Source organism: Vigna unguiculata, chromosome 8, assembly GCF_004118075.2.
Source record: "Vigna unguiculata cultivar IT97K-499-35 chromosome 8, ASM411807v1, whole genome shotgun sequence".
Classification (NCBI taxonomy): Eukaryota; Viridiplantae; Streptophyta; class Magnoliopsida; order Fabales; family Fabaceae; genus Vigna; species Vigna unguiculata.
Genome location: NC_040286.1, coordinates 12,915,001 through 12,927,440, shown reverse-complemented (window position 1 = coordinate 12,927,440; position 12,440 = coordinate 12,915,001). Strand labels below are relative to the sequence as shown.

Here is a 12,440-nt window from a genome sequence, read left to right as displayed (position 1 = left end):
TTTGAATTTTTTTTAAGTGAGAATTCTATCTAATTTCTTTGTATAACTTTATTGATGTAGAATATTTATCGATTATGCTAATATCTAATTTAATAATAAATCTTTATTCCCACCTATTTCAATAAAATGTTATCTTTTGATTAATTCTTTTTATTTACGAAATTTGAAATTCAAATTGTATTTAAGAAGTTCAAAATAGTCGTAGTATTTTAGACCAAACTATTCATAAGTAACTTCTCTATTTGATTCGGTAAGCGTGTGACTCCAAATACTTGCATCAAAATTAGTCTTTACAGTAGCTGCGCTTATATTTTATCACACAACTTTTAGTCAAGTTGGAAATATACTTTGTAACTATGAAAAGCTTTTTCTATACATGAGATTTAAGAAGATGATTTATTCAAAGTCTTGGAATTATTTCCTTTTTAAGAACATACACTTTCATCTTTGTAAACATAAAATGTATTCAATATCTACTTGTACTCTTGTTTGGAAAACCTCAATCCTTTAACAAAAATAAAGATTTTGAGAAAGTATGAAAAACACACAAGAGTAATTGAAAGAGAAAAGAGAGATTTCATCATTCTTGTTGAGATTTGTGTTAAGCCATCCAAAGAGAGAATTAGTATTTTTTTTTTCTGTCTTGTGAATGCATATGTGATTGTTGTCGTTTTCACTTAAATTAAAAGCGTAACCATTTACAAGATAAAAAGTTTACATGATTTAAGTATAAATAATGTTAGTTAATTCAAAGTTGTCTCCCAACAAATTTAATCATAATCTCATTAGATTGATTGTATTAACTCTTCAATTTTGTCTTCCAATGATAGACATTCTTTGATGGAGTTGTGTGGCTAAAAGTTACGGTAATATCAACTCATTTTCATAGGGAGGTTTGGGAACTTTTTTGGGGTTGTGGGAATTACTTCAACATTGAGAGCCTTATCCAAAATTTGAGCTAAGTTTGCATTAAGCAAAGTGCAATGTGCAAACTGGTGGTTCTAAGCTCCCTAGATCTTATCATAGGTTGGTGTCTACTTGATCGTCTCTTTCATACTAATTCTTTTTAGGAACTGTTGCCTCTACTCAAACCTTATTTCAAAATTATTGTAACCCCTTCAATTTAATGAATCTGGTGGTCGGTGCCTTAATTTGTCAAGATCAGAAGTAGGTTTTCTACACAGGTTATCAACAAAGGGTTTCAGCCTAAGGGTTGTAATCATACGAGTAGAGCTATTTGGGATTCAAGTTCTTGATCTTAATTACCACCTTGCCAAATCTTTCCATGAACAATATGATAGATTCCCATTTTTTGGACAACTTTTTACCAAGGCGATTGATGTAAGGAGATGAGATCAACTTCTTGCAAATTGTGTGTCCAACTTTCTTATTAGCAAGTCAAACCAATCAACGGAATAAAGCGATAAACACATAAATTATCTGACAATTGCCCATTGTATATAGGTTACCAACATGTTGTTAGAATTGCATAACGAAATGTTTCGCATGTAGACAAAACCCAAGAAGGCAAGTGAATTGGTTTGTAAATAAAAAATCTTAAAATTTTTACCTTGTAATATCAAAGTTCAATTAAAAACACTTCCTTTATTTTAATAATCACAATAATATAAAGAGAGTAGGAAAGAGAAAATTGCACAAGGTATTTTATACTGGTTCAGATCAAAAAACCCTACGTCAAGTTCTTAATCTCTCTAAAGAGGGATTAACTAAACACTAAAAATAAATTAAGATTACAAATATAAGTAAGAGTAGATTAGGATAGAAAGCACCTCTCTTGAAACCACAATAGATGAAAGACAACTCCCTTGAAATCCTTAAGGGGTGAACACCTCCCTTGAAATCAACAAGGGATGAACATCTCCCTTGAGATCTACAAGGGATGAACACCACCTTTAAATCCCACAAAGGATGAAGACATCATTGGTAATCGATTATTCTAGTGAGTTTTTGTAAAAATTAAAACTCTCTCAATGCTTTGATGTTTGGATTCTGTCTTTTGACTCTTGACAAACTCATTTAACTATTTTAAATAAGATACACTTATTACAAGACTTCAATAAGTAAACTACTAAAATTTTAAGTCTTCAATGTATCTCTTGAATCCAAACATTCTTTAAGTCTTCAACATCTTTCAAGGAATCATCATTAAGTTTTTCACATTTCTTCATAAGTCATCATCATCAAAACATTTTATTGAAGTAAATGTTCATCTTTTTTTTTTGTCACCACATGTTGATCTAGATTTGTAGCTCTATCATAATTATCTATGGGTAACCTCTTCCAATTGAAAGGTAACTCTCTATTTATATTTCCATCTATGAAAGGGTCTCAATGTGTTCCTCCAATGGTTATGGAAGTAGTGTCAAAATGTTGTACTGGGATATCCCATGTAAGAGTCCAATGCTTTCTATGAATAATGTTGATAATCACGTCATGAATGAGACCTTCTTAAGGACCATGAAGTAGGTTTGGACCTAAGATAAAAATTTAGTATTTTTTTATGCAATCTTTTATTTTGTGTCTTTATTGGACCTTATAATTGGATTTTCTTTTTCTATTGGTTTGTATTGGATCTTTATTGAATCTTGTATATGTTTTTATTCCTTATAAATAGAGACTTTCTGTACCTTGGTTCTAAACTATAAAATCTATTTACATATAGTAAAATAACTTTAGTTGCTCCTACAAAAATAGTTATACACCCACATAGACTCTTTTTTTTCCTTTCTACATTCTTGAAATGTCTTATGAAATTTTATGTAATGTGTTAAATAAGAAATACATGCACTCAATTTTCCTTCTCTTCATTAATGTATAATATTTATCGATTATAACATCCTTTTAATAATACACTTGAATAACCTACCTTACATGTATATTTACCTTCTTTCAAAATTTGAGTTCAAACTAATTGGCTAACGCCTTATCAAGTCTACCAATCCATTGTCTAAAACATTCAATTCTATTACAAACATTAAACATTATTCAACACTTTATTTAAATCTCGAATAGAGAAAAATGATTTATTAAACAAACTCATTCAATTCCTTTGGCATAGGCATATTTGGTTAACCTGCAATCCATACCAACTCATTGCGACCTTAGCTCCGAGTTGAACTTGCTCGACCTTCAACATGTGTCGAATTGACTCAACCTATGCCAAAATAGTTAGACCTTCGACTTGTGCTAGATCAGCTTCAACCTTTTTGTTGGTTAATCTGTCTTAGTCTTCAACTCATGTCAATTTGTCTCAAACTTCAAGTTAAGCTAATTCGATTTAACTTTCAACATGAATCGACTTTGTTGAACCTTCAATTCAAGTCAAACCAACAAGACGGAACCTTCAGCCTAAGCTGACTTGACTAAGTCTTCAACCTAAGCCAACTTGACTCAACCTTCATGAGAATAATGAGTATAGTGAAAAGGAGGGAAATTTCAAAATTCTTTTTTTTTAGTGTATTAGAAATTTTTCTATTTTATTTATTTGGAATACCTTCAAAATTTTCTTAAATTTCAATTTTTTTAATTAATTTATCTAAACAAAGCATTGTAATATAAAAATAAATAAATTCTTCAAATGAATTAAATTACTTCCTCCAAACACAATATACGTAAATGTTTCTCCGTGGGATTTTTTTTTTTTGTGACAGAATGAAAAAATAAAGAGAAATATACGAATTCCAAACAACGTCAATTGTTTTTCTTTTTAATATATTGATCGAATGTTACAATTTCTTTTAATGTTTAGAAATAATAATTGAATTTCACAAATTATTTTACGAGAAAGTTATTTGGAAAATTTTTGAGATCCAAAGTGTTATATTTAAAAGTATCTTTTTCATTAATGAACGTGGAGGTCGCCTAGAAAAATGAAGCATGAACACGGAGCGGGGTTCAGGAGCAAAAATATAACATGTATATGGAATTTAATATAGAGCGATTGAGATATTTCCAGAACTAATAGTTTCTTTTGCCAGCAGGAATTGCTTATATAGTATAGAATAATATTTTCACCAAATACTTTTCGTTCCTAATAAAAAAGTTGAAGCTTCTATCGTATTTCTACAGTTTTTTTCTTTATCAGCAATCTTTGTTTTATGACAATTTGTAACTGGTCAAGTAGTTTTAAATTTTGATGCAAAATATATAGTTTTTTTATCCCTTACCAGAGGCGTTCATGATCATAAGCAATTAAGCAACTGTTATTTGAAGATCTTTTAACATTATTGCTTTGCATTCTGAAGAGTTGACTTCAATTCCTTGATGGAGTTTGCTTCGTCTTCTTCATCCTTTTCAAAATCAGAACCTCGTTATTTCATGTACGGTGTGTTCATCAACTTTTGGGGAGAAGACATAGGCAGAAAGTTCGTTTCTCAACTTTTGGGGAGAAGACACATGTCCAAGCTCAAGTGGAAACTTTGATTAACAAGGAGAATATGCAGGAGGGAATGAAGCTGGAAGAACACACGCCAGCTATAGCATGCTCTAAGATCGCAATAATTGTTTTGTCCAAAAGATACATGGAATCTCCCTACTGTCTTCTTCAGCTTGAAAAAATCATTGAAAGCCACGAAACCTTTGGCCAAATACTTCTGCACATAATTAACGAGATGGATTGGATGGAAAAGCGTTTGAAGAAGCTGCACTTAAAAGCTACTCAAGAAAACAACTGAAATGTGAAAAGTATTTTGTCCAGGTGGATATCAAACAATTCAGGTAAACAAATGAATCCTTCGTTCTTTCGTTTGAGTGAATGAAGCATATGTTCAGGTTGTGATTTAATTTTGGTAAAACAGGACATTCATCTTGAAGGCATGATGCTGATCTTGTGGAGGTAGCTGTTAGCAGCGTTCAGACATTGGATTAGAGTGTCACGTGGAAAAGGTGATTGGATGTACTGAAAATCATTACACTGAAGTCTGTGTATGATAGGGATATGGGGAATGGGAGGATCGGGTAAAACTACCATAGCCAAAGCCATCTATGGTCGAATTTATCGACCATCATTCATAAAGAGTTTTGTTGAAAATATTAAAGAACTTTGGGTTCCAAAATATAGGATTTTGCATGGTAATTTACAAAGAGATCTTCTTTATGTTTCTCTAAACTCCATCTTTCGAGGTGGAAAGCGTTGAGATGAGAAGAATTATGACCGAGAATGGACTTTGTCTAAGAAAGTTGCTCATTGTGCTTGACGATGGGAATGACTTTAGCCAGATACAAAACCTATGCGGGAGTCATGAAAGGTTCGGTCAAGGAACTGTGATCATCATTATAACTAGAGATGTTAACGTGCTTAATCGATTCAAAGTTAATTATGTTTATAAGATGGATGGTATGAACGAAAATGATTCTCTTGAGCTTTTAAGTTGCCATGCCTTTGCAGCACCAAAACCAAAGAAAACGAATTGAATGAACTTCCTATAAACATAGTTGTTTATTATTGTGGATTACCACTAACTCTAAAGGTCTTTGGTTCCTCTTTACGTGATAGGGCGATGGAAGAGTGGGAAAGTGTATTGTCAAAATTAAAAATAATTCCCATTGATCAAGTTCAAGAAAAATTGAAAATAAATTTTGACGGTTTAGTGACATGGAAAAGGATATATTTCTTGATTAATGTTGTTTCTTTATTGATAAAGAAAGAGGCTATGTTACAGAGATAATACACGCTGATATTGGAATAAAAGTTCTAATAGAACATGGCCTCATAATGTTTAAAGCAATAATAAACTTGGATTGCATCCTTTCTTAGAAGATATGGGAAGAGAAACCATTCGTTAAAGATGCCCAAACGAACCCTGGAAAAGGAGTCAAGATGATGTAAAAGAAGTGCTGAAAAAAAAATATTGTAAGAACATTCTTTATATGATCTTGAAACTTCTTTTGAAAGTATTACGTTTTTCAGTGGAATGCATGTGTTGTTAACTGGTTAGACTTAAATTGTTTCTATTTGCTACTTTCGTCACAGGGGACAAAAGCTACTGAGGGATTGTGCTGAAACTGCATTCAACCAGCAGAGATTGTTTCAAAGCTCGTGTGTTCAAGGAAATGGCGAGATTAAAACTGCTACAACTGGATAATGTACAACTTGTTGGACATTATGTGTACCTTTCTATACAACTGAGATGGATTTGTTGGAAAGAGTTTCCTTCTGAACGCATTCCAGACAACTTTCATATGGAAAATATAACTGCAATTAATTTTAAAAAAAAAAACAGAGCACCTTCAACTCGTCTGGAAACAACCCCAGGTATTCATTCCATGCCTTTTTCTTTTAAGACTCAAAGGTTAATTAAAATAGAAAGTATGTTATGAAATAAAGTGAATAATAGAGAGAATAATAGATAATAGAGAAGAGAAGAAAAATAGAGAATAGAGAATAGGGAGCAACTCATTTTGTGTATTATTATTGATAGGAAGAGTCCAATTTATACATACAATATGTAATCCATAAAGGAAACAAATCAACTTAGTTAATACAAATATTTACCATAAAGAGTAATGAATCATATGAGTAAATGTATCAAATCAATGGACAATCATTAATTCATAACACTCCCCCCTTGAGTGTCCATTGATAAAGAATGTGCCTCGTTAAAACCTTACTAGGAAAAACCCTTTGGGATAAAAAAACCTAGTGAAGGAAAAAGAGTACAACATTCTGTATTCTTTAATACAATATTGTTCATCACATATTCTATTTCTCCCCCTCATGTAAACTTACATCATTAAGGAGACGAAATCCGAATTTGTGAGTCATTTGCTCAAAAGTTCTTCTTGGCAAAAACTTTCCAAATAGACTTGTCATATTTTCAAATGAATGAATTTTTGGATGTCTATATCATCCTTTCAATTGAACAATACACTATTATGTTCATATATGGTTGTTGATTCCATCTTTGTTGGGATAGTCACAAGTTTCTTGCACATGTTGCATTATAGGCCTTAACCAAACATATTCGCAACTTTTCTCGTAATTTTGTATGATTAGACGATATTGCTACTATGGTTTGTTTCATATACCATCATGAAACCATTGTGCTACCACATGTGAACAAACATCTTGTTTGTGATCAACCATTGTGACATTGTAAGAATATGTAAAATAACATGCATATCCAAAACCCATTGGTCTGAATCTGAATCATTTGGATGGAATAAGCTCATATTCGTAGTACCCTTAAAGTAACGAAGTATATGTTTTACTCCAAACCATTTTCTTCTTATAGTTGAAGAACTATATCTTGCTTAACAAATTTATAGCAAATGCAATATTAAATCGAGTATAATTCGCAAGATACATTAGTGTTTCTATGACACTAAGATATGGTGCTTCTAGACCAAGAAGATCTTCATCATTTTCTTGAGGTCTAAGAAGAGTCTTTATCAACATCTAACGACCTCACAACTATTGGAGTGCATAATGGACATGACTTGTCCATTTAGAACATTTTAAGCACCTTAATCATATAAGCCTCTTGATGTATAAAAATACTTTTACTTAAATACTCAATTTCTAATTTCAAACAAGACTTTGCCCTTCAAAGATCATTCATCTCAAATTCTTTCAATTGCCTTGTGAGCTCATTAGTAGTTTCAACGATGTTTATGTCATCTACATAAACAATAATTATTAAAAATTGATTTTCTAATATTTTCATTTAAATACAAGGACAAAAAGGATCATTTCCATATCCTTATTTTAATAAGAACTCAATAAGATGGTTATACCACACACATCCTTGCTTTAATCAATAAAAGAGCATGTTCAATTTTATTGAATAACCCTCTTTAGAATTTGTCTTGTTGGACAAATAAAATTCTTCAGGGATTTTCATATAAATATGATTCTCAAAAGAACCGTACGAATAGGTTGTAACATCATCCATTAGATGTAAATGCAAACCTTGTTGTGCAACTAGGATAATCGAATATTGCAATGTTGTTGCATTCAATACTAGTGAACATGTTTTTTCACTAATCAATACAAGGTTTTGTGAATAACCTTGAGCAACCAATTATGCTTTGTATATAACAATTTCATCATTTTTAATTTGATTTTTGCGCAAAAATCCCTATGTACCCAACAAGTTTCACAACTTCAGGTGTGCGAACTATACGTCCAAAAACCTTTCGTTTAGTAAGCAAATACAATTACGCTTCTTTGCATATTTTCATTTTGGCCAATCTTTTCTTCGCCGACAATCTTCAATGATCATTGCTTATTGATCCTCATTGTCATTCATAACATTCATCGCTATGTTATAAGTAAAAGTTTCGTCAATGTTAACTTTATTTTGGTTCCATATTCTATGATTCATGACATAATTTATTGAGATCTCGTCATTTTCAACCATTTCAGGTACCTGAGGTTCTTTTTGAACCGAACCATTAATTATGTCAAATGAATCTTTTGGGATTTCAACCTTTTCGATTAGGTTATTTTGCATATTAGCCCCCTTTCTCATTCAAGAGTTTTTATTTTTGGAACCAATAGGTCTACCACGCTTCAAACGTGTTCACATGAGTTTTTCAACCCCTTATTTTTTCGCATCATAATAACTGATCATGTCAATCAAGGCGATCATTTTGATTTGTAAACTTCTGGTTTACCATGACATGCATTTAAATTGTACTAATAAACTTGTAGTACAAACTATAAGAGAACGTTGATAATTTCTCCAATACACTTTCTTTTTCAACTCAATCATAAAGATATAAAGATATTTCATATCTTTTTCATTGTTTGTCTCAATATAATATCCATTTAGACAAATATCATTGAAACTTAATAAGTTTCTATTCAACTTCTTGGTAGAAGTATAATAGCTCTTCTAGAGTCTTCAAATATATTTGTAGTACTATAAATAATACTAACATCGATGTCTCACATTATCAAACAAGAGAAAAATTTATTACTCTTGAGAATTATATAAGTTGTTGCACAATCAATAAGACACATATCTTTTAGTACTAGTGCAAAACATTCATTTTTCATATAAACGTAAATATCAATATGAGATTTTTTTTTTCAACACTCTCATAATCAATTAGGTGATCAATGCTTTCATTTGCTTTAGCAAAGAAAATAACAATATCAAGATGAGTAGCATCCATATGGCCATAATCAGAATCACCATCTTCATAAGCAAAGTGTGTTTCTATGTCTTCTCATTATTTGTAAGATGCTCTGGTGTACAATAAGTACAACTCAAATGGCCTTTACCATCGTAATGATAATATATACCTTCATCTTTTTGTCAATATTTTCACATTTTCCTTTTCTTTTTTTTCACATTATCGTGCCACTTCTGGTGACAAAATGTGTCTTCGAAATTTTCTTTATAACCATGTCCAAAATCAAGATCATGATCGATCATGAAAATATAAATAAAATGTTGCTGCATTCACCTCGGGGAATGGAGCAGAACCAATTTGGACAGGTTTCATGATTTTTTTTATCAAAAGCTCATTGCTTTGTTCAGCCATACAAAGACATGAAATAAATTCATAATATTGATTGCTGCATTCACTTCTGGGAATGGAGCAGATTAGGCGGATCTCATGATTTTTCATCAAAAGCTTTATTGCTTTGTCCAGCCAGCCATACATAGGCATGAAATAAATTCATAATATTTGTAAAATCTATTTTCACAATATTTTTGTCGCATGAGCAAATTAATTGCTTAGATGCTTTATTTCTTTATTCAATGGTATCCCAATATCAATTGCATATAAATGTATTTCAACATTTAAAATTCCAATATAAGGAATTCTTCCTTGTAATATCAAGGGTCACAAATCCAAATTTTGCAACGTTTCTCGTGTTTAGAACTAACACATAAAATAATAATATTAATAATAATAATCATCATCAAAATAATAATATTAATAATAATCATCTTCATAATAAAAATAAATAATAAGACAGATGAAAATTGATAAGGTCAAACAATTCTTATCACAAGAGAAAGAATATAAGGTAAAATTATAAATTGAGAAAGGATTAGAAAGAGCCTGGATTGAGACACGTAGAGCACTGTCCTTGGATAGAAAAAACTTCCACTAGTCCTCAATTGGAGCATCGTGCTGATAACGTGTTATGAAATAAAGTGAATAATAGAGAGAATAATAGATAATAGAGAAGAGAAGAAAAATAGAGAATAGAGAATAGGGAGCAACTCATTTTGTGTATTATTATTGATAGGAAGAGTCCTATTTATACATACAATATGTAATCCATAAAGAAAACAAATCAACTTAGTTAATACAAATATTTACCATAAAGAGTAATGAATCATGAGTAAATATATCAAATCAATGGACAATCATTAATTCATAACAAAGTATAATTTGTTCCAGTTATATCTATTGCCATTTTTTATTTTCTTCCCTTATCTTTTGTCAAAAAACTATGTTTGTAGGTTTTAGGGCGATTAAAATTCCTTAATCTTAGTCACTCCAAGTAATTGATAGAAACATCAGGACTACCTAGTCTTGATCAGCTCCATTATGAAAGATTGCCCAATTTTGTGCAAAATACACCATTCCTACTATCCATCATGAGAGTAATTGAACTAAGAGAGTTAAAATTGTAAAACAACAATACATTAACGAAACAAAAAAGATATGAAATATAGGGTAAAAAATTGATGAATATAAAGATCATGACGTATATTTCAACTTACCTGACCTGTAGGCACTGAAAATGTCCTTAGTTATACTTGAAATCAGCAACAGAACTCCAAAAACTTTGCAGCTAAAATAGATCAACCGAGACTAAAAATTAATAAGAGGAAACAAAAAGCTAAAACTGGACATATCAAATCATTCATAATCTTAAAGGAAATTGTAACCATGTCACTGAAATCACAAGACTGATGAGACTTTCCCATCTGATGGTTCTCCCTGCAGCAAAGGAGAGCAATCCACCTTGCCAGCACATGCCTAATTTATTGCATTTGCATCAAACAAACCCAAGTTCTTCACGGACAATGAACCTGTCTTTGCATCCTCGTTGTAGAGCTCATAAATTTAAGTACTAACTCCAGCGCCAGGGTGTTTGGGAGTTACGTTTAAATATTTGCTGTTGTAGGTGTTGGCATTTTCTACTGTTGCATTTGGTTCATTAGAGTCACCTTTTTAGGGCCAACCTTTTTCACTCACCACCACAGGAATGTTAGTGTAGTTGAGAAAAGCCATGGAAAAGTATGCTGCATCAATTATTGGAGTAGTGGAGAAGGGTGTTACAATCGATGACTTCTCTGTTTGGAGGGAGGGGTTTGAAGAGTGCATAGTCCAAAGGAGCACACCATTTGACTTCATATAGTCATAGTAAGGGTAGGAGTTGAGCATTAGATAAGAGCCAGTGGTTTGCAAGAAACCAAGCATTGGAACCAAGACTGGATTCAGCGAGCGGTTGAAGATGGCTTGTGAAGGTGGAAATGAGTGAAGGATCATGGAAGAGGAAAGGGGTGTTGAAACTTTAATTTGCCCAATTGTTAGGATCTCTTCATTAGGAGGAGACACAACAACTTCAATTCCTGTGTTTGCAAGGGCAAAGGGCAAAGAGCATAACCTAACATGTCGAATTTGCTGGGTTTTAAGTAGTGCCGCTACTAGAGTGGGGTGAGGCATATCTGAAAGAACCCTTCCAATGTTCACTCCAGTGAATGGTTCTGCCAGTAGCAAACATGAAGATCCATTACTAATGTGGTGTTAATAGGAAAAATTTCATTCCCACCAAGCAAACTCAATAAAAAACACAAAAAAGATTTATGCACACAGCCAAAACTAATACAAATTTAAAATGCATGAAACCCTAAACCCCAAAAATCAGAAATTTATCGTCACCAACTACAAAACAATAAGATGATAGAGAGAGACCCGCGAAGACACAGCGAACGGTCGACGACAAAGACACAGCACGATTATGCAGGTTTCAGTGAATCTCTGAACCCACATACAAACAGTAATAATATACCCCATCAAATAAAGGTCAGAGAACGAAGAAATAATCTAGGTTTTCACCAGACAAGCAAGAGTGAGAGAAGAAGAGAGGGGCGAGAGTGAGAGAAGTAAAACATAGTATTACTTGGTATAAGATAAGTGATTGTGTTAAATGTATTAGATATGAAAAAAAACAATTGAATCAACTCCTGTCAACTTAAGTACAGTGAACATTTCCAGAAAAATACAAATTTAAAAGGAAATAAAACAAAGAAACAGAGACAAAATATTGTACGAAGGATAGGAACCGTTGCCGCCGCATCTTTGGGTACATGATGTCTTAAAATGTTGATTAATTTTTAATTTTTAATTTTTTAATTTTAATTTGGTTTTAGTTTTTAAAAATTGATATAATTTAATTTTTTGTTAATTTTTTTTTTAAAAAAAAATCAATAATTTTTCATATA

The 12,440-nt window shown here is 31.8% G+C and overlaps 1 pseudogene; it reads right to left on the bottom strand.

The window, feature by feature from the left end:
- Positions 1-10,374: 10,374 nt before the first annotated feature.
- Positions 10,375-12,012, bottom strand: LOC114194857 (annotated as a pseudogene).
- Between the last annotated feature and the right edge of the window lie 428 nt (positions 12,013-12,440).